Source organism: Pithys albifrons, chromosome 34, assembly GCF_047495875.1.
Source record: "Pithys albifrons albifrons isolate INPA30051 chromosome 34, PitAlb_v1, whole genome shotgun sequence".
NCBI lineage: Eukaryota > Metazoa > Chordata > Aves > Passeriformes > Thamnophilidae > Pithys > Pithys albifrons.
The window spans coordinates 1,285,931-1,313,148 of NC_092491.1; the positions used below are offsets into that span (position 1 = coordinate 1,285,931).

The 27,218-nt window shown below is 42.9% G+C and overlaps 1 pseudogene; it reads left to right on the forward strand.

Annotated features, from left to right (window-relative positions):
* Window positions 1–872: 872 nt before the first annotated feature.
* LOC139684169 (1-phosphatidylinositol 4,5-bisphosphate phosphodiesterase zeta-1-like) lies at window positions 873–27,064 on the forward strand (annotated as a pseudogene).
* The last annotated feature ends 154 nt before the right edge of the window (window positions 27,065–27,218 follow it).

Consider the following 27,218-nt stretch of genomic DNA (forward strand, 5'->3'; position numbering starts at 1 on the left):
TACTTGGTTGGTTTGGGAGAATTTATTGCTGCTGTTTTGAGTTTTATGTTTGGGGGAACAGGGGTGGACTGGGGGACACGTGGGAGTCTCAGGGGGAACTTCTGGGGCACTCGGGGGTCCGGGAAGGGGATTTGAGGGTCCCAAGTTTGCATTGGGTGGGCACTTGGAGATCTGGGGAGGGGATTTGTGGGTCCTTACTTTGCATTGGGTGGGCACTTGCAGGTCTCAGAGGGCACTTGGAAATCTGTGAAGGGGATCTGGGGGTCCCGAGTGGGTGTTGGGGGAGCGCTTGGGGGTCCGGGAAGGGGATTTGGAGGTCTCAAATGAGTATTGGAGGAGCACTTGGGGGTCCTGGGGGTACTTGTGGTGTAGTTTGGGGTCCTGAGGGACACTTGGAGGGCACTTGGTGGTCTGAAGACGCACCTGGGAGGCATTTGTGTGTCTGGGAGTGCAACTGGGGGATTCTGGGGACACTTTGGGGGCACTCGGGGGTCCTGGAGGCACCTGAGGGGCTGCGGGTGTAATTGGGGGATCCTGGGGGGGGGTCTGGGGGCCACATGAGAGTCCCAGGGGGAACTTCTGGGGCACTGGGGGGTCTGGGAAAGGGGTTTTGGAGCTTTGAGTGGGCATTGGGGGGTACTTGGAAGGCAGTTCGGGGTCCCGGAGGGCATCTGGGGCCCGTGAGTATTGGGAGGGTACTTGGGGTTCGGGGGGTACCTGGGGGGAAGCTTGGGGTCCGGGGACCAGTTGGGGGTCTTAATGGAAACTTAGGGGGGCAGTTGAGGGTGTGAGGAGGGGATGTGGGGGTCCAGACTGGGAATTTGGGGCGCCTGGGGGTGCCGGGGGGAGATTTGGGGGCCTCAAACGCGGCCATGCCGGGGCGGATGTGGCCGCGCGGCGTGACGGGAGTTGTAGTGCCACAACATGGCCGGGCCTGCAGGCGGCGCTTCCGCCGCCGCATCCCAGGACGCTGATTGGCTGAGAGCCTTGACGAGCGGGCGCGGCGACCAATGGGGGCGGAGGGCGGGACGAGGCGACGGTGAGGGAATGGCCGCCAGTTTTGGGGGGCATTTGGAGACTGGGGGGTCCCTTCGGAGCCGCCCACCCCCCACAGCCCCCCGGGGCCACCGTGAAGATGAAGAAGCGGGGTGAGCCCCTCCCGCCACCCCGGGACCGCCCTCAGCGTCCTTCAGAAACTCCCCCCAAAACCCCGAGATCCCGAACCCCCCCCTCGTGGGACACGCAAAAGGCCCCCAGGATGCCCCAAATTCCCTCCTGGCCCCCCCCCAGAGCCCCGAAACAGCCCAGGCCTAACGGGGTTCGAAGCAGGACACAGCTCCTCTTGCCCAGGCAGTTCCCTGTGGGGAAGCGTCAACTCAGGGGGGCTTTCAGCCCAGGGGGGGCCACTCGGCAGTTTCCCCAGTTCTCCCATGACGCTGTCCCGAGGAACCTGCGGGTTCCCCCTCCCAGGTGGGCACCCTCGGAAGGGACTTTGTCCGCACGGCCGAGGAAGGGGTTTCCCCCCGGGGGCTGCAGTGGGTCCATCGCACAGCCCCTGTTTGTTTGGCCGAGGGGCAGATGCGGCTGTGGGAGCTCCCGCCTCGCCAGTCCGTCATCCCGAGCGGGGCACACACGTCCTGCCCGAGCAGGCTGAGCTCCCCAGGAGGGCACTGGCTGGCTGCGAACGAGAACCAGCTCCTCTGGCGGGCACAGCTCCTGCCTGGAGCACATCCCGGGGCTGTGCAGCATCCAGAGGGTGGGAGATGGCGGGGGAGGGCAGCGCATGTGCCCACTTTGTGCTGCGAGGAAAGGCGGGGGGGGGGCGGGGGGAACAGCGGTTGGAAGGAGACTGGGCTGGGTCCCTCGGTCCGTGACATGACCAGGGCGGCCCCGGGACAACACGGCGCAAACATTCTGTGCAGTTCCGAGCGAGGGTCTGGCAACGCCGCTGCACCGAAGGGACAGCAGCCCGCAGAGCACAGGCAGCATGGCTGAGAAGAGATATCCTTTCCTCCCTGCCCTGGCACAGCTGCTGCTGGGAGCCCTCCCACACCTGGCTGCCCCCAGGCCTGGCCCCAGCCTGGGCACACAGGGGACCCCGAGGTTTAACAACACTGAACTTCTCCCCCTCTTTCCTCCACTAAAAGGCAGTGTCATGTCATGGGCCAAACGTTTCCTTAACCTCATCTCTCATACGTGGTTTTGGGCTGCCATTCAGGATGATTTTAGAGGTGGCAGTGTTGATTTGGATGCATGTGTAAGGCTCCTAATAAAAATATATTGCCATGAGGAGCACATTAAAGATATTTTGAAGGTAAAGTATATGTAGATTAAGCATTAAGTAGCTCCAGAAGTTCAGTTGCATGTCTTTTATTTGTTGACTTTAAAATTTTGAGAAGTCTATTTCTTTCTAGTAGGGTGTGCAAAATCAGCACATAATTTTTGGTGCTGTGTAAAATAGGTAACAAATGTCCTGCTTTAGAATTCAGATCATTTAGGTTGGAAAGTACCTTTAAGATCACTGATCCCAGCCATTAATCCAACCCTGCAAAGTCCACCACTGAACCATGTCCCAGACACACCCACGTGTCTCTCAAATACCCTCAAGGAATGGGGACTCAGGCACTTCCCTGGGCCAATTCCTGACAAGCCTTTTGGTGTAGAAACTTCTCCTAATATCCTCTCTAAACCACCCCTGGCACAGCTTGAGGCCATTCCCTTTGTCACATTGCTTGTTTCTTTGGAGGGAAGACTCTGACCCACAGAACAGCATCTCTTCAATACAACAAAACTGAGGATATCAGCCCTAGATGGAGAATTTATTGGCAACAGTGACATTGTGTGTAATTAACATTTCTGCTGAAATCCTTTCTTGCTGGTGATTTCTGTTAAAAGTGATCATTATTATTCTCTTTCATAAACTCCAAGCAAATACTGCAGTGCTGGTCTGTAAGATTTCTCCCTAGAAATTTACTTTTGTCCTTGTTTCAGTCATCTAATCTATTGTTACTCTCCTGTACTTCTGAAGTGCAGTAGGAACTGCCCTGTGTAGGAGGGAGCTGGTAACGTCTCCCTGAGCATTGAGGGTTTATGGTTTGGCTTCCAAACTAATCTAACTTAGCAGGAATCCAAAGGCTTGATCAAAGGCTTGATCATAGCCAGAGCTCAAGTAAGTAATTTCCTGCTTGTGGACACTTTGGGGGAAGGAAGTGCCATGTTTTAGATGCTGAAATTTATCCTCTTTGGTAGTCTCAGTTTAAGGAGTCAACAATTTGGAATTTGGATCGTACAGTGATAATCCTTGAGGCCATAAATTGCCATTTAGTTGTGAGTTTTGTCAGCAATTTTGTCTGAAAATTCCTCTTAATTTGCCAGCTTGTAAGAATAATACAAGCTAAAATGTTAGAAACATTTGTCTTTTGCATGCACAGTTACTTATTTTGAGTAGATTTTAAAGGAAAAATAAAGTTGTTAAATCTGAGAAAAGTGTTTTAAGGCAGAAATGGTAAAACAGTATTCTCCTCAAATTCTTCTGCCCTTTTAATTCTTCTAATGGCTTTTATACTGAAACACTGAAATTAATGACTATACTGACATTCAGTAAGCTCTGTAACAAAGCTTACAATTTGAGAATTCTGAAAGTGTGAATAATTAATCCCAGTTAAAGGTTCTGTCTTGTCAAGAATAGACCATGACGTCATAGGTTATTTTAAATGAGCTTGTCTTCAAACTTTAACAGTATTTCTTATCTGATGTGCTGAAAGGCTTGGATCTCATGATAACTTGGTCATCCTTATTTCACTTCTAAGATTACCAGTGTCTGTTTTGTGTGCAATCAATGGACAGTATTTACAGTATGGTCTAAGTTGATGTTGGAGAGCTATTATGTTGTTAAATACATTTTCCACTCCATAACTTTGATGTTGCAAATTTATTTTAATGCACAGCATTTTAGAGATTTTGCATAATGTGTTTTAATATTGCCTATTCATTAAATATGAATTTATTTTCATTACTTAGATGCCAATTCTGTCATACAGTCCATTTGACTTTATATAAAATACGTTTAGCCCATGAAGTCCAATGTAGAGGTTGAAGAATATGATCTGATAGTGCACCTTTGCCCGGGGGTTCCTCTTTGGTTCTCGCTCATATGATCATTTATAACAGAGTGGTTTGGGTGTCTCTTTGTGTCCTCACATACCTTTGTATTGATTGGGTTTTGTTCTGGATTTTTGGTTGCTTTTTTTGTAGAACTCATTTGGCAAAGCAGGTGACAAACCAGTTACCAAGGAGGACTTGGATGCCATTTATCAAACCCTCATCACCAGATCTGAGTTCCAGGAACTGTTCCTGAGCTACTCGCCAGATTGCCAAGTCCTCCCTGTCACCCACCTCACTGAGTTCCTTTTAAAAGAACAGTTTCAAACTGATGGGAGTGCAACTGCCTGGGAGATGATTACAAAGTATGAACTGAGTGATGAAGGTGTGCCCAGTTCAGGTATTTGGTATCTCTCACTTAGAGGCTTCTGCCCGTGACTGGGGTTTGCAAGAACTTCACATGGGTATTATTTTAAAAGCAATGTATTTTGTGTAGTGATTTTTTCTTTCTGTGTTTCAATTTATTTCCTCTATGCTGTCCTTTCTCTGCTCTCTTCTTTTGCTTTTTTTTTAATGTCATTTATGTCTCTTTTTTTCCTTGTCCTTCCTCATATTCTGTACTTCAGCTCACTGATGGTCATTACAAACCATTCTTAATTTGTTTTCCTTAGGATTCCTGTCTTCATTATACTTGTCTGCTCTTTATTTTGTCTTGGCTCCCTTGAGTCATTTAGTATTTTTCATTAATTAAAAAGATAAATTCAGGGAAAAGAGTAAGAATTGTTAGTGAAGAGCCCCTCCCCTGTCACCCAGGTTACCAGCCTGGTGTTTAATCACACAGGGAAATACATAGAGCATGAAAAATAAATTAATGAGAAATGAAAACTGGATCTAATTGATGCAAAGCCTCCACTTCAAAAGAATTAAGTCTACGATTAATGTAATTCATTCCAGACAAAGCATCCAAGATTAATGTATTCTCTTATGAGCAACATGTAAAAATATTCAAGCTGTGTTTTAAAGATCCAGAAAGCAGGAACTTCCTCCAGTTGCTGCAAGTCTTGAACAACATAACGTGGACAAGTGGATAAGTTAGTCAAGATCCTAAGCAAGATCCAATGACCAAGAGTCCTCAGGGTAGCCAAGTCCTCCTGCAAACATGTCAGTTAAAGGAAGGCCCAACAACTCGAGGCACTTCCTAAGGATGAGCCGGTGCCTCATATTGTTAATTAGACCAGAGTGAGCCCTGAGTCCAAAATAGAGATACAGCAGGGCAGGACATGCTTAAATGACTTAACTCAGGTCAGGGAAGAAAGGGTGACAAATCCAAGTTCTTAGAAAATTGGCTGTAACAAGTTTGACTAATACAGGTTACCTTTGGAGAGAAGTGGAAAAGGGATGATGAATTGAAAGCCTGGGAAAGATCAGATGTAATCTCTGCTTTAGAAAGGGACCATCCAGGGAAGCAGACACAGTTGGTTCTCAGAAAAAAATGGAACAAGTAAAAACATGTGTGACCTCCAAGATGGTAAGGAAGAAGAGCAGTTTGTCAGGACATCCCATGAAGAAATAGCATCCAGTTTCCTTCCATGGAGAGTAATAACAGCATATAGTAAAAGTGAATATTATCAGAAGTGTAAGAAACCCTGACCTAACCAGCGAGATGCCCTGAACTGGATTTGTTTCTCCTGGAAAAGAGGGGAAGTGCAATAGCAGTCTTGGTATGTCAAAGAGAGTGAAAAAGAGAGGAGGGGAATAGTAGGAAACAGAATAAATAGTTTGGCCAGCAAAGAATTTTCAGGGTGAACTTCTGTTTCCAAATGATGGAAAATTTTCTAACAACAGGATTACTTCAGGGCTGAAATGGGTTTACTGGGTTGTCTCTGGATTCTTCATCAATGGAAGCCTGTAAGAAGAGCTTCAACCAGACTTATGGGAGGAATAACATTGGTTTGGTTTACAAGAAAGCTGAAGGTCTGGATGATGTCTGGAGAGCCTTCCTCTTTATTTTCTCTCTCTATTTTTCGTTTTTAAACATGGCAAGTTTTCTGATTAAAAAAACCTGTGCAATTTAGAAAGAATTATTTTCTATAAATTCTCATTTGGGTGGAAAACTTTCAGTCTGTCCGCACTCTGAATATCAATAACTGCAATTTAACTTGAAAAGTCAGATTCTTACAGCTGTATTAAGAATTACAGAGGTCAGAAAAGGGGTTTTAGTGCAGGTTTTGGGGATATTTTTTCGCATTCCCAGCCTCTCCCCAGGTGTGTTTACATTCCTCTTTAAGTGATTGTTAACCTAAAGTAATCTTGGATTACTTACTGCTAATATATCACCAGCCTGCTCTGATGCCCAGAAGGTTATTTTACAGTCAGAACTGGGCAAAGCCCCTCACTAATCCAAGGGATGTTTTGAAGCAGAGCTGACTTTTGAGATGATACCATTTGCAGAATGCATTCAAAGCATGGCATTGTGAGCAGCAGCTGGCAGTGTAATGGCTCTGCTTGTCATTAAACCAGTTCAGCCCCAAAGCAGTGGGATGGCCGTGACTGGTATGGAGGCAATCAGCTCGTTTTGTTATAAGTGCAGTCAAGCTTGATTTGCACTTCTGTCTGGGCAGTCATTTCTTTTGTTAAGATGCTGTTTCTATTGCAAATATTTCTAAATATTATTTTATCGCTATTTATTTGGAATTTCCCACCACTGAGAAGGACATTTGGTAGGAATTGCGGTTTCTGCAAGATTATATTGGCAGTTTCTGACTGACATTTTGGAGAACAATTCATGTTCTTCTAAGAGAGAAAAAGAAGGTTCCCTTAGTGCAGTGACTGGCACGTTGCTTTCCAAAACTAAACAGCAAGTCTTTTCCTTTATGTTTAATTAGGACTACTGCAGACTCTTCGACTGGTATCCACAGAAGAAAAAAAATGTCAGAACACATTTCTTTCCTCCCAAAGGGAGAACCACATCAATTCAGCCCCAGAATCGTGCACAGAATGTTTGTTAGGAGTTTTCAGATTGCAGGCCAGTGTTCTGCTGTAGGCCCTGTAACAGTGTTCAGAACTGACTACTAACAGTTATGAGAGTGCATAGATAGAAGTCTCAGTTCAGCTTCACATCAGAGATTTTTGCCTTTGTTTTTGTTCAGTGAGGGAAAAAAAGCAGATGTCATTTGAAGGATTTGCAAGGTACATGAGCTCAGAAGAATGTTCGATATTTCAAAGCCACCATTGGACCGTCTACCAAGATATGGACCAGCCATTGTGTGACTATTTCATTTCATCTTCTCACAAGACCTACTTGTTATCTGGCCAGCTAATGGGGGACAGTCAATTGTCGGGATATGCCTGGTAGGTAGATTTTGATTTTTAAAACTTTAAACATTCTTTCGCTGTTTGTTAATGATTACTAAGTCCCATATAATCCTCCTTGGCCATAAGGAACAAAGCCACCACAGGTACAAGTGGAAAGTGGAAAATGTGAAAGTGGTATTTTATTTTGTGTATAGACTCTTCAAGATGTTTGTCAACCCACCTGTTCATAGTCTGGAAATGATCTGTTTTTTCACTTACATCTCAAACAATCAAGCTTGCAGTGAGTGAAATCTCTAGTATGTTGCACAGTATATGATTCAATAACTTTTTAATCTCAATATGCCATGCATAGACAGATAACTCCCTGATAGAAATATAAAATTCCCAGGCAAACTCCATTCTGATCAATATATAGGATGTAAGGGCACAATTAGTTGGAGTATGTCGAGGATATCGGTGATTAGTGCGTGTTGCAAGTTTAGAAACAGCACCACCAACCACCTGTGAGTGCTCTGATAGCCAGGAGGGAGGAGAAACTTTGTAGTGTAGGACTCCAAGGTGATGATGACCAGGATGCCTTATTGCCAAGACAGGGAAGGAGAAAAGGGATCATGTCATAAAGGGAGCACAGAGAGGGCGGAAAGTATTAAGAATCTGGGAGAGAGTTGTCCAGCATTCCTGTTTTGTACTGTGTCAGTGAGATGAAAGCAGGTGGAACTGGCATCTGTCTGAAGGAGGTTTGTTTTGGTTGCTCTTTGAATGTTCTGCAGTGACTTGCAACCATCAGAAACAATACTGAATTTCTAACAGTATTTAAAATTCTATGATGTTTACAGTGCATGGCTGGAAGTAATTACCAAGAGGGTCTAAACCCCCATCTCTTCATGTTTCTCTGCTATTTATGTGAGGAAAATGCTAAAATCAGCGAGAGGCATCTTTGAGATGCTGTAAACATGCAGGGCAGCATGTGAAAGAGAGCTTGGTAATTAAGTAAAATAGTGGGCAAGAAACATTTCAATTAGTTACGAGGCAAATAGCAGAAATGTAAGACCTTTAAGGGATGTCATTAGCATATTAAATATTAAAACATTGGATTTAAGGCAGCTGAGAAAATTTAGCACTCCCTCTTAGAACTAAGGCGGAGATAGAAACAGCTCCATTGCATGAAGACCAAGCACAACCTGATTCTCTAAGTTCAATGCTGTTATTTTGAGTATAGTGTTCCTCAAACTTGCAGACAAGTCCAGGAATAGGGATAGAAAAGACTATTTCAAACATAGATTCTTCTCCTTTAAGCGACAGTTTGCCATTATTCCAAAATTCCTTTCCTGAAATCTTTGACCCTCGTTTTTAATCTCTTAATGGAGGTTATTTGGGTGATTGATTCCCTGTTCTTTAATGCTCTAATATAGTTTATTACCTAACTTGCCCAAGATAACTGAAAGTATTGCTCTGTCTTGTATCTGTGTAATTCTATAGGATTTCTTTATGGTGAAAAAGTATGGGGGTTTTTCTGTGATTAATCAATGTACTTGTGTCTTGGGTTGAGCTGGCAAAATGCCAACTGTCCAGGACAGAGTGAAAAGGGTTCCTCCTCCCCCCAGCCAGCCAAGGGAAAAAAAAGAAGAGGAAGAGGAAGAAAAAACCCTCAAACCCACGTTTATGCTGAAATTAACTACATGTATTTATACAGAAAAGAGAAAATTAAGAGGAAACTACAATATAACACACAGTCACACAAGTTATGTATAACAATAAATAACTTCCCACTTCTCAGTAAACACAAATTCTACCATTTTAACTACAAATCATTCTAGAGAAGTCAGTTCTTCAGAGACAGACTTAAGCAGAGATAAAAGCTAAGAACAAACACCTTACTTCCCTAAGATAGCATGATGGTGAGCTGGTGCTCCGGGCTTGGGCCTCCCCATCCCTCCTGGGATGGCCGAGTGTCTTGCTGAGGCCACAGCTGTGAAGCAACAGGACTAAGCCACACTTGTTACCTGTGTAGCTTTACTGTTCCACACTTTTCAAGAAGGAGCACTAGCAAGAATAGAGAAAAAACCATCTCAGTGTTCCTCAGATGGTTCTGTTTCCTGTGCATGAACTGGGCCACCACAAAGTTTCTCCAAACCCTTCTTAGAAACGTTTGCCAGTTACAGGGTCTTTTTAGATCTTGGAGTTTTGGAGACTTGCATGGAAAATATTTTCTCCTCTGCCTTCTGCTCAGTCTTCTAGTCCCTTTTCTAAGGAGGTTTTGAGCTTTTCCAGCTGAGATGAATGTGTCTGACAGGAAGGAGCATAAAAATGCAGAGCAAACCCATTGTGAGTTGCTTCCTTGGAGCCCAGCTCATGCAGCACTGTCTCCTGCCATGGCAAGGCTGAGTGAAAGGGGCAGGACTTGGAGGCTTTTCCCTATGCCAGCCTTGAAGTCCCATTATGCTATAGGGAAGATCTATTATGTTTTACATAGTTCTAGTATGCTTACAGTTTATATAGAACTACATAGCAAATGTATTTTTAACATATTTTGCCTTCCATATTAAGACTAGAAAGGAGAAGTTACAATGAGTGTTCAGATTTCCAGGTCGTTAAAAGGATTTTCTGCTCTTTGAAAAGACTGGAATGTTTAGAGAAAAAGGTGCCATGTGTTTAGCACTGCTGATTAGCAATTAAAGAGCTCCAGTTTCACACAGTCACTGGGTTTGTACCCATACATTTGTTACAGATTGTTTTTTTAAGATACATTGGAAGTTCAGAGTTAAAATCTTTGGTTTGTCATTTTTTCAGTTCCCAGTTCACTTTCTGTGATTTGGGGTAACTATGATGGGAATTTGCTTCTGGCCAACAAATAGAAAAATTTAATACTGCTGGAGTATTTTCTGTAACTGTTTTCGAAAAGAGCCATGATTTTAAAATATCATCTTTGTAGAAAACAAAATAAAGCCCCTACAAACTTGTCCTTCCTCAGGATATTTCCATTTTTGCTAATAGTTTATAAACAGAATTTTAGGAACTGACCTAAAACGTCAGGGCCCATGTTTATAGGATCACACATACACACACACACTGGGGTCTTTTTTCACTCAAAGCAAATTTACATCTAGGAGACAGTAAAGTAGGCACAGAAAGGTTTTTCTTCCCTTGTATACCAAGATTTTTTTTTCCTTCAATTTGTAGGAATAAATCTGGCCATCACCTCTGACACTTGGCTTCCCACTTTTAACTTCTCCTGGTTCCAGCCTTTTCTCCTCTCATGGGCCTTGACAGTCACATTCTGTTGTGTGCTTTGATCCCCAAATTCTGTTTGGTTTGCTTAGTTTGGGATTCTGCCTCACTGATCCCTGTCTTTACTTGCTTTTGTTAACTCACTTCATTATACTTAATAAACAACTTTGAACATGGGTTAAACAATAGCAAGAGATGAAAACCTACAATTAATGCACACGTCATTCTACTTACTACTGTTTAACTTCCTTTCTACAGGCACTGAAATTCAAAATTCTGGTAAGAGATAAAACAGTTGGAGCACTTGAGAAGGGTATTCTCAGGACAGATGTTGATACTGTTGCTGAGACTGAGGACGTGTCTGAATATGAAATGATGTCCGACGAAGAAGAAGAGTCAGATGAAGCAATGCCTGTGAACCCAGATGAACCAGGTCCCTCCAGAAGAAGAGGAGATCATAGAAGTGCTACCCAGAACCTCAACGGAAGTCAAGGGTAACTTTTGTCTCAACTGAATATAGAGAACATGTCAGCTTTATTTTTCTTTAAATGAATATATTATCTTAAAATAGAGACTAAATTTAAAAGCTGGATTTTTAAATTACTGAAACCAATGCATTTTGAAATGATAAGTTTTAGCTCAAGGTTTCAGAGTTTTCCTCTTCTTGCAAGAAGCTCCAAACTGGACCACATTTTAGTATCCAAGTAAAAAGCAACCCTTTCCTGTGCTCCCATCTCGATCTTCAACTACATTTTTCTCTTTCAAGTCTTGTGCTTGTCCCAGGTGTTCAGTACCATGATAGATGTAAGATGAAGTTGCCCAAGTGTTCTGTTTGCCTCGAGGTCCTCCTGGAGCTGTGTATGGAGAACACCTGTAGCAGTTCCTGACAATGACAGACAGAGTTAACTATTTCTTCCTGATGTCCACCTGCCTGTCTTGGATTTTGAGGAGTTTCTGCTCCTGTATTTTCCTCTGGATTTATGCATGAAATGAGGCACACAGTTCTTGTTGTGCCAAAACATTTTTCAGCCCTTAGAAAAAGTGTTTTTACATTTATCATGTAGATGCTTAACATTATTTCCTCAAGAGAGTGTAAAAGTTGTATGTAATCTTTCTGAAAGTCAAATTGAACTTACTCTTTTTTTAAGCAAGTATAGTTCTCTGCCATGGAAATCTGTTGTTTCATGAGGATTCCAAGTGCTTTGTTCAAGTGTTTTAAGACATTAAGCCTCACTCTGTGCCCAGGCTGTGTTGCACGCCACGCTCCGATTCCGTGACTGTTGGTACAGTGGCAATGCTGCTCAGAGCCCAGTGTTCCTGCTGAGAGGCAGTGTCTGTCTCTTGTGTCTCCCTTGCCTTTAAATGATTTGATGGCCTTTGCTTCTTTCTCTTTCCATCTGATAAAGAGAGAAAGGAAAACCTCTGAGGGAGGATGGAGTCCTGTTTGAACAGGAAAGGCCAGCTTTCCACAGAATGGGGTCAACTGTATTTGTAACACCATGTTAGAGACCAGAAAATATACCCCATCCTCTTGATGGAGAGCAGCACAACAGCTGTCTGGTCATGTTTCACAGGCAGAAGAGAAAGTGGCTTCCAGGGTCCCCCACTGCTGGAGCATTTCTCCTGAGGTCCCATCCTATTGCTCTGGGAGAGGGTGGGAGGTAGCCCAGTGGTGCTGCTGGCTTTGCCTGCCACGTCCAGAGGGTTGTGTTCTTCAGGACTTGCATGGCAGTAGATTCCTAATGCTCCTCATGGATCACAGCCCCAGAATAAGCCATGCCCGTGAACTCTGCAGAGTTTAAGAGCCATGAGCAGGCAATCTCTGTTGTTTTCTCAGATGAGAATTTGCCTTCCAAAGCTTTAATGGAATCCAAACACCATGAGCATCAGCAGCTCTTTGCTGGGTGCTGCCCCTGCTTGGCTCACAAGTGCTGCTGAGTGAGGTGAGGTGGTCACACAGCACCTGACAGTGAGAGAAAAGACCCTGGTGAAACCTCAGTCCCTTTGCTTTTGCTGGCTTTGGTAACTGAGCCAGACTAAACAAAGATTTTGGTGAAGGAACTTTCCACCTTAATTAGGAAGAAAAGAGTTTTCCTCACCTCAGGGAAGTGCTTGGAGGAATATGACTATGCCTAATTTACTTGGTGTAGTAAAATATTCTCCAGTTATCCCACACTTCTTCTTGTCTGGGGACACCCCCTTGTCGCGGGGGAGAAGCTTGTGTGCCCTCAGGAGGTTGGGTGCTATGGAGAAAGGAAAGAACTAGAAACTCCAAACAGGTTTCAACCTTAACTAATTATATATATTAATACAGAAAAGAGAAAATGAACAGAAAACTACAGTATAACACACACACTTACACAGGTTAGAGATAACAACAATTTTCTACCTCCCACCAAAACCAGATTTCATTACTCTACATTCATAAATCACTCTAAAAGACACCCAGCAAGGAAAAGGGAGAAAATAACAATAAAACGTTTCTACTTCCCTGCCCAAATCTGCGTTTGTGAAGCCTGGCCATGATGCTGCTGCACCTGTTAGTTGAGTTTAGGCTATTGATCTTTTTCTAGTACTTTCTGTATTTGGGAATCTAAAATTGGCTGCATATTTTAAATAAGTACTGTTTAAAGCCATGAAAAGTTATGTTAATTTACATACCAATCTCAGGAGGAAAATTATAAAGCTATCCAAAGACCCACTGTGATAGGAAGCACTGGCAGCATCTTTCTCTTCAGCCTATAATTGTTTTGATAAACATGGACACCATAGCCTTAACTGTCTGGGGCTGTATCAGCTCTCACTATTAAAATTCATCATTTCATTAACTGTGACACATTTTCTCATACTTTATGCATACAAAATGATAGTTTCTCTGAATTCATAGTAATAAATAATAATTAATAATCATAATAGCAGCAGCAATAATAAAATACGTGTTATTTTGACTTTTTTATTCTTCAATTATTCATATGATGCTTATTAGTTGAAGAAGATACAATTTGACGTTGAGTTGTCAGACCTTGTGATTTACACCAAATCTTCAGAGTTTGAGCTTTGAGCATTCCCGAGAGAATCAGAAGTGCTATGAAAATAATTCAATCGGAGAGTCTAAAGCATGACAACTTGTAAAACACTCAGGTAATTTCCTTTGATTTAATCAGCTAAAAGTTGCCTTGTTGCTATGGCTCATTGCATAGGCATTGAGAGGGTTAAAATTTTATGAATCACACGTGTCTGATTTTACTTGGTTGTTTTTATAACATGGTTTTAGAAATGTCCTTTGTTCTGCATTTTTTTGTATTTCAGTTGGGTTTGTGAGAAAAATCGAAATTCAACTTTAATTTAACGTGGTTTCGTAAGACCATCTATGAACACAATCTGTAAAATGAACTGCTGCCTTTTGATTCATTGTTTTCTGCATCAAATAGTTTAGAAGTAACAGCCAATATTTGAAAACGTTTGGAACAGATTTCACATTCCTTCCCATGTGTGGCCTCAGCTCTCGCTGGAGTTGGGCATGGAGTCCCCCTGGCTTTGGGGAGAGCTGCAGATGAGATTGACCCAATGGATAAGCCTCAGAGCAGGCAGTTTGCTCCATTGGACCAGACCTTTCATCCCAGCCCAGGGGGATTATTCCAAGCACATTCCGTGTTGGAGCATCTCCATTTGGTGCAGCCAGGACAGCGCAGCCTCTGCTGGTTGGACTCAGCTGCCTGCCAAGAGCCCGCAGGGAGTGTTAAGGAGAGAGATTGCTGACCATGACAGTGAATCTGCCACGTGCCCAGCCACTCAGGGCCAGCCCAGCTGCCCCCACCACTTTGAGGAGGGGATGCAGTGGCTGGGTGGGTGGATGGTGCTGGAGGGCATCAAAACAAGTAGGATTTGGCCAACCGACAGTCCTCTCTGGTTCCTCTGGCAAGCTAATGGGCATAAAGTAGTTCTACTGAAAACTGTTGGAATTTTATATGGTATTTCACCTAAAAAGCAAGCCATATGCTGAACTGCCTATGTAAATTAGTGCTGTAGCCTTAAGAACTAATTAATGAAATCAGAAATGGCTGCTGCCTACTTTCTCAGCAGATGTGCATGGTCAGCCAGTTACAAGAAGCTTCGTAAATAAACAGCATTGTTAGCCAATAATCAGTGCCAAAGTGTCATCACCTCCGGAAGGTTCCAGTCTTAAAGATGTATAAAAGTGTGTGTGCATATGAATAAAGGGCCTGTTGCTGCTGACTCCTGTGGAGTCGTCTGTGCAGGTCAAAAACCCATCTCCCACGGTTACAGAAAACAAGCAAACAAACAAAAACCTGCCAAAGCTCCACCCAAATAAGCAAGAAACCAAACCCAAACTAAACAAAACCTGCCATAAATAGGGTGAGAGGAGATGGAAAGGATCAGGGTGATGACCCTGGAAATGTAAAGCTTTTGTTTAATTCCTAAAAGGGAATCTTGTAGACAGAAGTCCCGCGAAGTTTCCCACACCTGTGTTGTTTGTGCTGCGTTCCCTGGAGGGAGGGAACACTGCTAGCAGGAAGAAAACCAACCCACTTGGGTAGTTAAACCTCCTCTCAAGCTTACAAAGGAACCAATTAAGTGTCACTTAAACATGGGCTGTTCACTGACCTTGATGTTATTCAGTCCTTTTATTTGATCCCCCAAACAGCAACCAAGTGAGGATCACCTTAGGATGCTTTTTTTCCTATTGAGCTACTAAAGAATGAGGGGGTTTTTTGAGCAGTTTCCTGTTCTTATGTCTTAGTTTTCCATGAGAACACAGTGGGCTTTAGGGTAAAAATCATGTATTTGCCTAACAAAGAGGTGAAAAAAGAGAATAGGTAAGTCAAGGAATGATTCTTGGTGATTGAATTTTTAACAAAAGTCTGCACTATACACAGAAATACGATTTAAATATACACAAAATATTAAGGTTTTAAAATAGGATTTTAAGTGTATGTCAGAGTGGTCAATATATAATGTTAAAATAGAAAACATTGGTATGATATTGAGTAAAAAAATTACTGGATTAGATTTATTGTGTTTTTATTATTATTTATTTGAATAGACTCATTTTAATAATATGTTTTTCTTACCAAGCTTTTATCATTCTGTTTTTAAGCTAAAGAGTTTATTTCACATAATACAAGATTTATTACAAGAATTTTCAAGAGGAACAAGAATAACCTCTTCAAATTATAATCCTCAAGAGTTCTGGAATGTGGGATGTCAGATGGGTATGTTTGTCTGCAGAAACTGTTGCATTCACAGCTTGACAGAGACAAGAGGCTTTTTGCTTCCTATAGTATTTTTGTTACATAAGTTACATGTTTTCCCCCAGTGGCATCGATTTCATTTTGTGTTATATGAACTTTGCCTTCAGCCCACATGTCCTAGCAATTTTTGATCCCTAGTTAAATGGCTGAATCTTATCCCAACTATCACATTTATTATATTTTATTAATTTATTTAGTTTATTATTAGTTTATTTAAACAGTACAGCATTTTTAAGCTTCCATTCCACAGCAATAGAAGTCTCTTCTGAAAGATATGTGGGTTTTCAATGGCTTTGTGTGACTTGAGTGGCACAGGTGCAGGAGACATGGGCACACCAATGAATAGCGGTGTCAAGACTTGCCAGAATAGGATATGCTCCTGCAAGGATGCAACCCAAATTTAGCATCTCATTTCCAGTACAAAGTTCCCTGAGCAGTGAAATAACAGTACCTCCTGCTTCTCTTTTTGAAGTTATTAATTTGAACCTGTTCCAAATAAGCGTGACTTGTGTACTCGGCAGGCTTTGAATGACCTTTCACCCGTAAGCACTTTCCCCTTTTTAATGGCTTTACAGAGACTCTTGCCTTCATCTGTTTGTTCTTTGGTTTAAAAGATTTGCAATTGCAGAATGTTTTTCCATGTCTGTCTGTTACACCTTCTTCAGCCTTAGCTAAAGCAGAGAACAGTACTTTTTGCATCCACATATACATTCTGTCTTTTATTCTGAGTCTATGCCAAGGGCACCTGAGGGAGATTGTGGGGTGAGCGGGGCATTGTGCCGTAGGCTCCCAGTTTTGAGAGGTGAAAGGTCTGGTCTCCCCTGGTATGTTAAAATACACACTCATCCCAGGACAGGCACGGCTTTCCCATTGCCTATAGGGCCCTGGAGCTTCTGTCCCCCTTGCTCCAGTTTTCCGTTTTCACTTGTTTCCTTTCTCAGCTGCCAGAATTTCTTCTGTGGCCAGTTCCCTTCTCCAGAACATTGGTAATAGTGTGCAAGTTCCACTGTATCGTGACTCTACGTGTTATTATCTTGACCCCCCTGGTGTATCCCCAGCTCCCCAGCTCCCCTCCTTCAGTTCTGAAACTGTGAATGAGTGTCAGGCCACAGCTTTCACCAAGAGATTGCTGTTCCCACGTCTGCAGCCCTGGCCACGAGCAATGGGGGACATCCTCAACCCTCCCTTCCTTACCCTTTGCTGTCCCCACGCTGAGCTGTGCCCTGCTGTCCACTGGGAGGGTCAATAGTCTCCACGACCCAGTTGTGGGAGCAAGAACTGGATCCTTTATTGAACACCCGACACTCAAGTCAAGGTCTGGGGGCAGCACAGGCTGAATAGGGAGGGAGGGTTATGGTAATCCAGGGAGTGCTTATTCTAACTAGAGCATTGCACAAGACTTGGCTCAGTTCCGCAGTTACTCTTTCTCCTACCAGGGATTTACATGAGGGGAGGAGAGCAAAGGGTCACAACGTGGTCTGAGAACATTCATTCCAGAGGCCGCCCTTCTCTCAAGGCAGGACACAGCTCTATCTTCAGGCTGAGCATCACCAGGCTTCCTCTGCTCTTAGGGGCAGAATTTCTCTCAGCCTTTGCTGACCAAGGCTTGCTGTTGAAGATTTCTAGCCCTTTTTGCTGTAACCTAGATTTCAGATGCCAACATTTTACTAGTTGTTTGAGAAAATTGTCTTAAATCTAACTCACTAAAATCAGTCCTTATATCATTTTCCAGTGGCCTTAAACTTCCAGACCCCGGGAACAGAAATGGACCTGCAGAATGGGAAATTCCTGGACAATGGTGGCTGTGGCTTTGTGCTGAAACCCGAGTTCCTGTGGGATCACAACACAACATTTACACCCCAAAACGGGGGAGGATGCAGGAAACCAATGTCTCTGTCAATAAGGGTGAGATTATTTAATTGCTGGTTTGTTCCATAAAAATGGGGGGGCCAATGTTATTGTAGATCAGATGTCTTTGTCATCTATTGCTGCTTTCTCATTTTATCCCCATTCCTGCTTGTCAGGAAGTTTAATTTTCTTTAACAAGATGATAAAGCTCTGCTATAACATCTAGTCCTGCTTGGGTGCTTTCCCATCTGTGGTTCACTTATCTTTGCTAAAAATATATAGGTGTTCAGACCTTACAAGAGTTTGTGAAAATACATGATTTTTCATGGTGTTGTTTACAGAAATATAAATAGTGTAGGTGACAAAGGGACTGGTCAGTTGTGGTTGTGGAGACTGAACTCTGAAAGCTCGGAAATCAAATGTGCCCTTTGGGTTTTTTCTTGCTATGAGAAAATAGAACACTTATTCCTGACACTCATTCCTCCAGCATTCTTATTTTGCATGCTAACAAAGTATCATTTTTGTGTCTAGCTATTGAACAGAAATTTAAACCTGAAAATTATTATTTAAAGCACGATGTCAAATTTTTATTTTTTTTCATGAGAGTGGTGAAACACTGGAAAAGGTTGTCCAGAAAAGTGGGAGGTGCCCTGTCCCTGCAGACATTCAAGGTCAGGTTGGACGGGGCCCTGAGCAACCTGAAGGAGTTGAAACATGTCCCTGCTTATTGTAGGGGAATTGGACTAGATGGCCTTTGAAGGTCTTTTCCAACCCAAACCATTATGATTCCATGAAATTATCAAAAAATTAAATGGGAAGCCCCATATTCTTTGTTTCCTTAGGTTTAATAGTTATTTTAGGAGAGTTTATGACTGGTATATGCTGCTCATATTATATATTAAATATATTTTATTAGATATTATCTATTATTATATTCTTATTTCTGTTATGGCTACTATGTATAGTTAATTCTTACAGTTATTTCAGTACATCACAACTCTTAATTTTCCAGCTCATCAGTGGGCACCAACTGCCAGTTGGTAGGTGGAGGACGAGGGCGAGTGACACCAGCCCTTTTGTCCAGATAGAAATCCACGGCGTGCCAGGGGACACAACCCGGAAAAGATCAAGCATTGTACAAAGAAATTGTGAGCAACAGTCTGATTCTCTTTATTGCAAACAAAGCATAGTAATATTTTATAAGGAATTGCCAGTTTTGCATCCCAAGAGGTTGTTCTAAACTTGCAGACACTTCAATGATTTCTCTCCAGACAAGGATCTTCTGGCCCAAACTCTGTAGCAGTTTGTGCTACGTGCCATTTTTGTCGCTTGGTAGGTTAAGGAAGCACAAAGTCCTAGTGAGTGCACTCTCCTAAGGGATGATGGGATTGTTTTTACACACTGCTGTCACCCTGGACAGCAGCCCAGCCCCACAGAGCTGCTTGCCTGCTCTGCCCTGTTTGGGTGGGGAGAGGGATGGAAGGGCAAAAATGAGAAACTCTGGGGTCAAGAGAGACACAGTTTAACAGGTAGAGGAAAAGCTGCAGAGCAAAATGAAGAATTCATTCCCACTTCCCGTGGGTGGGCGGGTGTGGAGCCATTTCCAGGAAAACAAGGCTTCTTCATGCATTGTGGTTAACTCAGGAAGACAGACTCTGAATCCCCACCTCTCCTCCTGGCCCCCAGCTTTCTTATGCCAAGCAGGATGCCCCATGGTATGGAATATCCCTTTGGTCAGTTGGGGTCAGCGGTCCCAGTTCTGTCTCCTCTCCAATTCCTGAGCACCGAGTGAGGCTGAGCTGCAGCATGACAAACACACAAGTGCTTGACACTGTATGAGTCTGTTCAGCAACAGCCCTTTGGTCAGAAATCCAAAACATAGCACCACAGAGGATGAGAGGAAGCAAGTTAACCCTGTCCCAGCCTAAACCAGTACCCTAATTGGTAAATTTCAGTGTGGTTTTTTTCCCTGAAGAAATTTCTTTTGCTTCATCACTTAGCTGCTATGAAATTTCTAGTAGGAGCAGTCCCTTAATTGCTTGACAGGTGAAGTGTGTACTCTTTGTAGCTGTCTTCAAGCGCTCCCTTGTCCTTATCATAGAGATCTTCTTGATGTCTTGGACTACAAGTTCCCTGTGATTTCCCTTCTTCTGTACCTCTGTCTTGTATATTTTTTATCCCAGAGATGGCTGCTGTTTTAAATCAGCCCCTGAATTTCTTTTCTCTGTATGAACATTGCTCAAGACAAAGCAGTCCCCTCCTGTTCCATATCTCCTTTTTGCATTTCTGGTCAAGTCAACGTTTTACTACCTGGTTTTATTTAGCTCCAACCCCATTTACAACAGTGTAAATGGAGAAACTTTGGCAAAAGCATGAAACTCTATGTCTGTATAGACATAAATAGGAACTCTCTGTCTATAGGAGTGTCTCAGTGGAGCAGAGGTTCTTAACCTGCCTATCCCTGCCCTATTTTGCTCTCCTAAGAGATGACACTGACTTTCTTAGGCTTTTGTTTTACAGTATGCTAGTCCATGACAAAGCCTTAGGAAGGGGCTGGCCCATATACTGTACACAAGTCCCAGGCTGTCTGTGTTTGGTTCATTCTCAGAGTTTCCCCCTGACTGTGTGAACCCCAGAATTCCACCAAAGATGTGATCCATGTAACCCTGCAGCCAGTGGGAGTCTCATCATCTATTGAAATGGGCACATAAACCTAGGCCAGAAGAATGAGTCTTTACCAGTTCAGACCAGTGATAGCAGATACAAGAATTCAGTTACTAAGTAGAAAAAATTAAACGGTATTTTAATCCCGGTTTTCTTTTTTCATTAGCTTTTAACCCTAAATGGCACGAAACCTTCTCCTTTAACATCCAAGTTCCTGAACTAGCAATGATATGCTTTTGTGTGGAGGATGAGATCAACGTGTTTTCCCATAAATTCCTTGGCCAATACACTTCACCTGTGCTGAGCCTGAACAGAGGTAATACTTTATGTGAGCCCAAAAAACTCTGCAACATTCCAGGCTTTTTTCATTCCTGTAGCATTGGGAGAATGCAGTGCTGTGTCTGTTTTCTAGAGGAGGGTGGTAGAACTGCATGTAAAAATGGCACTCCCTGGTTTTTGAAGTGTGCAAATCTCTGAATGTTGAAATCAAACTAATATCAACGACAGCTTATTAGTCCTACTGCAGTATTTAATTCTAGATAGAAACTGCTCAGATGGCATTTTAATTCATTACAAGAAGCCAGATTAGTCAAACCTGCTGTCAAGTTCTGTGCACTTTCTACTCAGTTAGGCTCAAACAAACCAAATGAAAACAAAACAAACCACCAAAACCCCCTCAGATAACCCATCTGCAACTTTTCAGAGTGAAGAACAGAGAATATAAATTAGGCAAAATATTTAAGCTATTTTTCTTGCTATAGTTGCTATTGTTACACCAACCCAGTTCCTGGAACCTTTTGTAAAGAAGAGGCTGCACACAAAGAGCACACACAGAAGTCAGTAGGCCAAGGAGAAAGGCTTGTGTAAAATGACTGTTTACTACACTGGGTTTGTAAAGCTATTTCTGACCAAACAAACCACTTTTATTAGTGAATAAAGATGTGAAGGCACAACATTGGAGCTGGCAATGGGCACTGTGCCTTTCTTATTCAGCTTAATGGGATTTTAAATGGCTTTTTCCCCTGTATTCCAGAGTCATAAAGCTCCTTGTGATTCCTAGTTGAGGTTGAGGAGTTATGGAAGAACAAAGACATTACCCTTAGAGCACAGTTGTTTTTCTACAACTCAAGTTTTTGCACTGATAACGTTTTACTTTCCTTTTATTTGTATATTTCCAGATAACAAAAAAAAACCCAACTCAGAATGTCTGAGAGAACTTTAAATGTCAGGCACTGATGTTCACATGTGCCCATAAAATCACTGATTTGGGCTTTTTCCATACATAGAATTTTTCCCTTTGGCTCCAGTGTGCCTGTAGGATTAATTGTAGTCCCAAATGAGGGATTCATGTTTTGGAAAAGTAAGAGTCTCCAGATTCTGCAGAAAATATTTTGAGTGGAGTAGTACACAATGCTGGGAAATGAATGTAGGCACAAAAACTTCTGTAGGTCAAATAAAAGCTACAACGATCCCAGCTATGGGGACTGGAATCCTTTCTTGAACATTTGATCACAATTTAAGGTTTCAGGGAGACATATGCTCATAGGGAGGAAGGGTTATGGTAATCCAGAGAGAGCTTATTTTAATTTGGGAGTTACACAATTCTAGCTAAGTTACAGAAACAGTCACTGATTGTAATTTCAAAAATTTATGCAGGGAAGATAGCAAGGGATTACAACATGTCTGATAACTATGTTTTATCTCAAGGCAGGAGACAGCTTATATACATAAGCAGAGCAAACACAGATTTTTGTCTTTGGTGATGGAATTTTCTTCAGCTCTAAATTTCTAGAATCTGACAAAAACTATAAATGGTGCCAAAGAAATTGTCCAAAGAGACAGCTAACACAATGTAAAACCCATGGTATTTGTCCTAAGGATGTGCAGAGGCATAAATAAAATGCTTCTAAGAGGTGAAGGGATACATAATTGCCAAATGTGCTGCAATGCTTAGCACAGGGACCTCTCAATGAGGTCTGGAACAATGGTTTGCTATAGGTACCCAAGCTCTCGAAAGGGTGAAATGGCAGAATAATGTTCTTGCAGAGGGAGTCCCAGCAGTCTGTATTTCTTAGGCAAGAACTGCCTAAAATGGTAAAGAGTGAGCTAAGATAAGTCTTCCTCCTCAGAGCTCCCACTGCTTTCACCTGTACTGCAGGACTGTCCCTCTTTGCCTGGGATTCATACCCTGAGGTGTCCCCAAGGGCAAGTTGCTTCCAGAGGCTGAGCAGCGCTTACATCTTTTTACGCCTTTGACAGGCAGTGGGACAAAGTTGTGCCATTGCCCCCCTCCCCGAGAGCTTCTTTTGAGAGGATTCCAACCTGTCTCCTCACTGCCTTCCTTTCCCCAGCAGCAGGCTCCCACCTCAGCAGACCATGCTGAGGAGGAATGATTTGTCATGCAGTGATTATGTGGTTTTACACAGAGGGCTCAGGTTGGGAATGATTCTCTACCTCAGTGGTTAAAGGCAAGAGGAAGGGGATCCTGTGTTACAGTCCCTGTCCCAATGAGTCTGCTGTGTGTAATACTGAAAGAGGACAGGAATCCAGTTATTGACATTATTATCATGGGATCCAAGAAGAGTTAATTATTTCATGCAAATTGGAGCAATTTTGATAAAAAAGAGAAGCTTTACTTCTCTCAGGACACTTTGTGGAGCATTTTATAGGTAGAGGCTTGGAGAGTCTTCAGAAATTAGTCTTAGTCCCTGAAGTGTAACTTGGGATAGGAAATAAACTGAGTTTTCCATATATTGTGTGCATGCCCTAAAAAGTGATCTCCAGGGGAAATTGCCTGGAACCAGTTTTGCTGTCTGCTGCCCAGAAGCTGAAGCTTAGATACCAGGGGAACTTGAGGTTGGACATGAGGGAGAATTTCTTCACTGAGAAGGTGGTCAAGCATTAGAACGGGCTGCCCAGGCAGGTGGTGGAGTCTCACTCCTGGAGGTGTTCAAAGCCAGACTGGACATGGCACTTAAGTCTGGTTGTCAAAGTGGTGATTGGTCTTAGGTTGGACTGGATGATCTTCGAGGCCTTTTCCAACCTAAAGGATTCTGTATAAAAGAATCCAGAAATTCCAAACTCAAGTAAATGAGGATCCCAAAGAGTACACATACATGCAGACAAATCTGAAGAAGGATTTTGAAAACTGCAGTTCAGAACATATTTATTGGAAACAGAGACTGCGGTTATATATATACAGATAAAACACAGACCATCTTTTTAATCCAAAGTGACATTGTTTATTCTTATGAAATAATAGGCATTTAGTCACATAAAGTAATACAGGTTGGGGTTTTGAAGAGATTGTTTTGCTTTCCAAGCAGGTAAGTTAATTATGTTTAAGTTGAAAACTACGAAGCTCCAAATGCTTCACAACCAGATGAACACACAGTTTCTGAGGTCCACCTTGTCTCTGGTAACAGGAATTACTTCTATGCAAAAGAAGAACCTTAAAAGACTTAAGATGTCATGGTAGATCTTCCACTTCTTTTTTCTGCCTCAGCTGGACAGTGCATTGCTGCTGCAACACTGTTCTTCTCTAGGGCTCTGTTACTGCAGATTCACGAGTTACTTAATTTGCCGTCAGAACAATGTGTGCAGCAAATAATAACTTTGAGTGTTAAAATGTATGCTCTCTCCATGTTTAAATGTCACTAGGCTAAAAGTCTTCAGTTGGAAAAACCACATCCTGAAAAATACGAGTTTTTGACTCTGTGCCCACAAATGCCAGAACTGAAATACTGTATATGCAGGGGAGAAAAGCAACAGACCCCAGTGTTGGTTTCCCCTCACCAGCTTCTGACACATCTCCACATCAACCTGGAATTCCATTCCAAAGTCTATTAAGAATCTTGTTTAAATGACTATAAAATATAGCCCTTGATTTGCCCTCCAACAGACTTTTTCAGAGTAATCTGGAGTCAGGGCGAGTTCCCTGACAAAGATCTGGAATTTTGAAGCAATCGCTGTTAGTGTTTTTATTATGATTGCTATTATTTCTATTAGTGTTACCATCACTATCCTTACCATTATTGATATTGTTATTTTTATTAATAATGTTATTAGTGTTACTATTGTCACTTTATTATTTAATTATCTATAATGTAAATTATATATAATTGACAGTACATAGATTTTATATTGTTATGTTATTACATCATTCTAAAATATATACAACACATATTAGAAAATACTTTAATATATAATGCACATTATGTAATATCCTGATATGTAATATACATAATTGTATTTTAATGATAAATATTTTAATAATAAAATAATAGTATTCAAATATAAACGATGTATGACATGCAATATAATTATACCCTAAATATCTATTATTGCAATATTTTATTATTGATTTGAACAATAAAGAGTGTAATTTTGGAACAATCCCCAAACCCTCTCCAGGGAGAGGAAACCTCACGAGAAACCCACTGGAAAGGGCATTTGGGGACAACATTTCACTGGTGTGGGACAATTTCACTCCTTTGGGGACAATTTTGTTGGGTTTTGGACACAATTTAGAGTGTTGGGGTAAACTGAAGTCAAACCCCAGCACTTCCACATTCCTGGTGACGCTTCTCCCCACTCTGCTCTCACCTCTTTTTTCTGGTGCCGTTTTCTCTAAAAGCCCCCAAAATACGAGATTTCCCCCCAAATCCCTCAGTTTGTTCCCAAAGCCCACCCTGCTGTTTGTCCCCAAAACCAATGGTTTCTTCCAAAATGTGGGATTTTTCCCCAAAAAACACCGGTTTCTCCTCAAAACCAGTGCTTTGTCCCCACAATCCCACAGTTTGTCCCCAAAATATGGGATTATTCCCACAAATCCCCTGGCTTGTTCCTCAAGCCTGACATTTGTCCCCATGATCCCACAGTTTACCCCTAAAATATAGAATTTTCCCCTAAACTCCCTGGGTTATTCCCCGAAGCCCATTGTTTGTCCCTAAAACCAGTGGTTTGTCCTGAAAATATGGGATTTCCCCAAATCCCTCTGTTTGTCACCAAACCCAGCAGTTTGTCTCCAAAATACAGGATTTTTCCCCCAAATCCCGCAGTTTGTCTGTAAAGCCTGCAATTTGTCCCTGAAATCCCATGGTTTGTCCTCCAAATGCCCCACTTTGTCTCCAAATGGCCCAGTTTGTCCCCAAGTGAATCCCCTGCATACACACCCAGATGGGTCAGGTGGTTGAGCATTATGCTTTTAGTCTGAACGTCCAGGGTTCAAGTCCCTGTTCGGGTGGACACCATTGATTTTTCCCACGCCGGGGAGGCGGAGGGAGCGGCACAGAGGGATCTGGGCGGCCCCGGGGTGTCATGGAGAGCACTCGACTCTGAATGCAGCCATGCGCCTTCGAGTCTCGCAGGGACCTTCCCCCCCTTTTGGTCACCTCTCACCTGTCAGAAGTGTCCTCTTTGTGTCCCCTCATGGGGACAAGGGTGGGTCTCAGCTCGTTGTCACTTTTGGGCACAGCAGGGGACGCTGGCACAGAAACTGCCCCGCTGTGTCACACACATGGGTGTGACATCACCCGTGTCCCTGTTTTGAGGACAGGGGGTGACAAACCACAGGGCAGCTCATGTGACCCCTGCAGACACTTCGGGGACAGTGTGTGACATGCCACGTGTGACACCCCACACAGGGCCTCGTGTGACCCCTGCAGACGCTTTGGGGTCAGTGTGTGACATCCCACGTGTGACACCTGATGGTCTTAACCCTGGGCTTGGTCCTGCTCCTGGCCCTGGTGCCCCCTGGCACAGCCACCCCCTCAGCCCTGCTCCTGGCCCTGGCCTTGGCCCCTCTCCCCATCCCTGTCCCAGCACTGCAGTGCTGGTCCCAGCCATGGTCACAACCCGGGGGCTGGCCCTGCCCACAGAGCTGCTCCTGTCCCCAGTCCCACTGGTGGGCTGATCCTGGTCAGAGGGCCAGGCCCAGTCCCAAACTGGTTCCCCAGCCCTGGTGGGCCCGAAGTGGCAGAGGATTCAGGGGAAGGGGCACACTGGGCAAGGGGACAAAGGACCCCAGTGTTGGTTTCCCCTCAGCAGCCTCTGACACATCTCCACATCAACCTGGAATTTCATTCAAATGTGTATTAATAACTTTGTTTCAAAGACTATTAAATATATCCCCTGATTTGCCCTCCAACAGACCTTTTTGGACTGATCTAGAGGCAGAAAATGTTCCCTGAAAGAGACTTGGAATTTTGAAGAGACTTCACTTCAAGAGACATCACTATTATTGTTATTTTTAGAATAGTATATTACATCCAATAGATTTTATTATATTTAACATTTTTCATTTCAATATATTATACAATAGCTTTATATAGGGTTTTTTGTCATTTAATTAGTACATTGTCACATTATTAGTAATATTATTTTTTGTTAATAATTTTTCTATTATTGTCATATTTCAGAGTTATATTTTAGATGTTACACATACTGTAATATATTGTATATTGAAGGACAGAAAGAGAGTCTCAGAGTTAGCAACATCATGATATTTGTGCTTACGATTAACACACTAATGAAGTGTGATTGTATTTACAGGTTACTGTAACATTCCACTGCTCAGCAAAAAGGGGTTCCCACAGAGGTTCACGTCACTTCTTGTAAATGTCTCCCGGAATTGATGGAGTGCTGGAGCATCATCTGTTTGGGGCACTGTACCCTGTGTAAATAAAGCAGCCTTTCCAACAGCTCAGGAGTGTGATTCCCAGAGTGGGACGTTCTCAATGATTTCATTAAGCTAATGAGACTTCTTGTTGTCTTGTGTAGAGCTGGCAA